Raw genomic sequence first — 4,752 nt, 5'->3', positions numbered from 1 at the left:
AGTAATCTGAACATGATTGCTGAAACCCATATGTCTTCAAGGCTGCAATTAATTTAGCAAACCAACATCTCGACGCTTGTTTCAAGCCATACAGAGATTTTCGCAACCGACACACCATACCTGGTTTATCTGACTGAAAACCAAGAGGCATTTGCATGTAGACTTCCTCATGAAGGTCACCATGCAAGAATGCATTATGTAGGTCCATTTGATGAAGCTCCCAATTTCTAGCTACTACGACTACAAGGAAGGTACGGACAATAACCATTTTTGCAACTGGGGCAAAAGTTTCATTATAATCAATTCCCTTAACTTGCTTGTTCCCAAAAATCATGAGACGGGCTTTGTATCTTCCACTGTCCCATCAACGTTATACTTGATTCGATACACCCATTTGCATCCTATGGCTCGTTTTTTGGATGGCAAAGACTCCACAGCCCATGTCTGATTATTTTCAAGTGCCTGTATTTCTTTCTGCATTGCATCCCTCCATTTTTCATCCTTTATGGCCTCAGCAAAAGAAGTAGGTTCAACTCCTGTAGTAATAGCTGCCAAAAAGCACGATGTCGACAAGAAAAATTGTTACAGTTCACATAGTTATCTATGGGATAAGGACTACCTGCAGAATGTGATTGGCCGAGTGAGCTTGCAAAGGGACGCGGAGAGGGACTCAAGCGTTGTGTGGTGTGAAGCACATAATCTCTCAACCTTGTGGACTGTTGTTTCTGTCGATGCCCACACCCCAAATGAAATTCAGAGTGCTGCTGTTGAAATTCAAAGTGTTGTTGTTGCTCAACATTGCCACCCCCCTGACATCAGGACCGTCTTCGCTTGCATTTTTTGTGGTGGCGTCACAAGAATGCATGGGTTCACCAGCATTTGCATTCGGGTCTACACGGGTTCCTTCTTTAGCGAGTTCACCTCGCTGGTTAGCCTCTATCTCGCCATTTGCTAGTCCAGGTAAATAAGTGGATGGCACCAACACCTCATCTGTCCCACCTATTCCACAATTAAATTGGCCTTGTGGTTTGTTCGGCTGTGCATCTTCCCTGTGTGCATATGGGAACTCATGCTCTAAAAATGTAACATCTCTTGATGCAAAGAACATGCTGGACTCTAAATCATACAGGTTCCATCCTTTCTTTCCAAAAGGATACCTAACAAAAACGCACCGTCTGCTTCGACTGACAAATTTATCCCCTCCATGTCCATGATTGTGTGCATATGCTAAGCAACCAAAAACGCGCACATTATCATAAGAAGGAGGTCGCCCAAATAACATTTCATAGGGAGTCTTTCCCTTCAACAGAATGGACAGTGTCCGATTGATTAAATAACATGCGATCAGGACATATTCCCCCCAAAAATCAATAGGCAAGCTGGCTTGAAAGCGCAAAGCTCGGGCAACATTGAGTATGTGGCGGTGCTTGCGTTCAACCCTCCCATTTTGTTGAGAGGTCTCGACACAAGTGGTTTGATGAATAATACCACTTTCAGCAAAATAACTAGCCAAGCATACAAACTCAGTCCCATTATCAGTACGGATCACCTTCACAGGTTTGTTAAATTGCCTTTGAACCATAGCAAAAAAATTTCGAAGAACCCGTCCCACTTCCGTCTTATCACCCAGAAAATAAATCCAAACGCCTCTAGAAAAATCGTCTACTATGGTCAAGAAATAATGAGCCCCACAAGAAGCTACAGTTCTATAAGGACCCCACAAATCACAATGAATTAACTCAAAAATGTCGGATGCTTTATTATTATTAGAAACAAACTCTTCTCGACATTGTTTAGCTCGGAAGCATGCATCACAACCCTTAATACTGTCATCATTATTATTCTTAGTACTAATAAAAGGCAATAACTTAACAATTCTATAAGAAGGATGCCCTAACCTTTGATGCCAAATATCACCATTCGTCCTGCTTTCTGTAGTCTTCATTGCTCTTGTTGATGCAATGCTCCGGAAATAATAGAGTCCCTCTCGCTGCTCACCCGCTCCAATCAGCATCCTTGTAGTGCGGTCCTGTATCACACAGAATTTATTAGTGAACTGGACAATACAATTCGATTCCTCAATCAATTGCGACACGGAAAGTAAATTGCAATTCAAACTAGGCACATATAAAACACTAGTCAGTTTCAGATGATCGTCCAGTGCAACTGTGCCTTTTTTCTCTGCTATTGTCGCTTTCCCGTCTGGTAGCCCGACAAAGCACGGAATGACATTCTTTATGTCTCTCATCGACTCGGGGCTTCCTGTCATATGATGAGAGGCCCTTGTGTCTATTATCCATTCTATCAATTTTTGCTTACCACTTAGTCGTTGACTCCCCTCTTTCTATGTGTTCAAAAGGTTGAGTAACATGTTCCACTGCTCACTACTCAGTCCATTTAACCCAGTCTTGGTTGCATCAATTGATTCTCCTTGAGACGCATTGCCTTGCGCAGAGGCTTTGGTTGTATGGGCCTTGACTTGGCCGCCACGACCTTTTCCTCCTGCCCCTACTCCTTTTTCTTTGTTTTCAGTCATGCCGACTATTGTGTCTGAAAGCCCATGATCGGTGCCACAGGAGACAAAGAACCGATCTCAGGATCTCCCTAAAACCTGCCGCAGAACGTTGACTCGTCGGAGACTTGTCAAAAATCAGTGCGTTCGAGAACGGACACCCAAGTTCTCTGTTACTCACACAAGAAGAACCGTCCAAGAGAAGACCGAAGTCGAAGGTTGGAACTTCTGTAGAAGGAGACCGAACTTCTGTTCCGAGGGCTCAGGCTCAGACCCGTATTCCTTTCTTGCTTTCTTCTTCTTCAGTCAATTCTGTTTTTGCCTGCCCCCAACTAAGCCTTAGCGACCAGCTCAGACAACAACAATGGCGAGTAAAGCGATTGAGAATTACAGAGAGAAGGCGGAGATCTACCATGGAGACGCTCTCTGCAAGGAGAAATCACTACAGCTTTTGGAGGAGATATCGCTACCCAAGGGTCTATTGCCGTTGGACGTCATGGAGGAGGTGGGCTACAACAGGGAAGCCGGGTTCGTCTGGCTGAAGCAGAGGAAAGGAACACAACACACCTTCAAGCATCCCGAGTCCCTTTGTTACAGGCTTTATCGCCGACGTCCGTCGTCCTCCCTTCCACGGCCAAATCGAAGGGTGTGTTCTATCTTACGCCATGGCGGAAGAGAAGTACAACCTGAAGAACCTAGCGGTGAAGAGGATCCTTCAGGAGGTGAAGGAGATGCAAGCAAACCCTTCCGATATATTTGAGTGGCAGTTCGCGGTCAGAGGTCCCCGTGACACAGAGTTCGAGGGAGGAATCTATCACAGACGGATCCAATTGCCAGCAGAATATCCATTCCAACCTCCTGCATTTATGCTGTTAACTCCTAATGGTCATTTTGAAACACAAACGAAGATTTGTCTAAGCATATCCAATCATCATCCGGAGCATTGGCAGCCATCTTGGAGCGTGAGAACTGCTTTGGTAGCATTGATTGCATTCATGCCCACCAACCCAGATGGTGTACTGGGCTCATTGGATTACAAGAAGGAAGAAAGACGTGCATTAGCCATCAAATTTCGTGAAGCAGCCCCCAGATTTGGAACTCCAGAACGTCAGAAATTGATTGATGAGATTCACTAGTGTATGTTAAGCAAGGCACCACCAATTCCGCAATTAAATGCCCCGCAGGCCTCGAATGAAGAAGAATCAACCGAGAAAGAAGCAGAGGCAGAGGTTAGCCCGCAAAATTTTGGAGTGCAAAGCTTGTCCTTTGGCAGCGCCTAACAATCGTTGCTGCCGCCACTGATCTCCAGAAGTCTTGGAACGCAGACCTCTTGCTCCTATTTCGTGGCTCTGATACCATGTAAAACTAGATCTTTTCTGGTGTATACTTTTCTGTATTTTATTCATTGAGAATTTAAGTATATATACATGAATACAACCACCGAACCTCCTAAGCTTATGGCAACTAGAACTCCTAAGTTTACAGGGACAAATATATATTTCCTATCCTATCTGAACTATTCATGATAAGGAAAGAATAAGAAGATATATACAAATAAGATAATACTGAACGGACTCCTAATCCTTAACACTTTCATAGGGAAAAAATTAATGACGTTTTGGCTTTTTGCAGGAAAACTCTACTTGTGGCCTTTCAAAATTTTGAAATAACAAATTACTGACAATCTCAATGTCTATCTATGGTGAAATAACCCCGTTAATGCAATTACGGGGCAACTACACATGTTATTTTATTTGCTACCACACCTACTTCTTTGTTATAATTGAATAGATCTGTTTTAAATTTTAACATTAATATTTTAACGAGTGTTTGGTACCGTGGTGTTGTGTATAGTGCGATCCATTTTGGTGGCATTACCATATACAATTCACATCGGCGCCTCACAGCACATCTTAATTGTGTATTGTGAATATCTTCCGATGATAAGTATAGGAATGGTTCCTGTGCGGTGCTCAAGTGGTATAAATTGATCAAGTACAAGCGTTTATATTTTTTATTATCTTGGGTTATATAAAATTCACTATTCTTAGTGGAAACATCATTTTGATATTCTGATTGTTGTGTTTCCATTTCACCTGTGTGATGCCTAGTGGTGCTTATGTGTAATAAAACACAATAGTCAATTGTTGCATTGCAATTCCTACTTGCAACATCAATAAATACATAACACCATGTGCTAAATATCACCTTAGCTATTTTCTCTTTGTAGTGCATATTAA

At 42.7% G+C, this 4,752-nt stretch overlaps 1 pseudogene; it reads left to right on the top strand.

Moving 5' to 3' along the window:
* The first annotated feature begins 3,071 nt into the window (after positions 1-3,071).
* On the top strand, positions 3,072-3,792 carry LOC109115593 (ubiquitin-conjugating enzyme E2 32 pseudogene; annotated as a pseudogene).
* Positions 3,793-4,752: the final 960 nt, after the last annotated feature.

This window comes from Nelumbo nucifera, chromosome 1 (assembly GCF_055504915.1).
Source record: "Nelumbo nucifera cultivar China Antique chromosome 1, China Antique-T2T, whole genome shotgun sequence".
Taxonomy (NCBI): domain Eukaryota; kingdom Viridiplantae; phylum Streptophyta; class Magnoliopsida; order Proteales; family Nelumbonaceae; genus Nelumbo; species Nelumbo nucifera.
The sequence above is the reverse complement of the archived record's forward strand: the minus strand, read 5'-3'. Positions and strand labels throughout refer to the sequence as shown.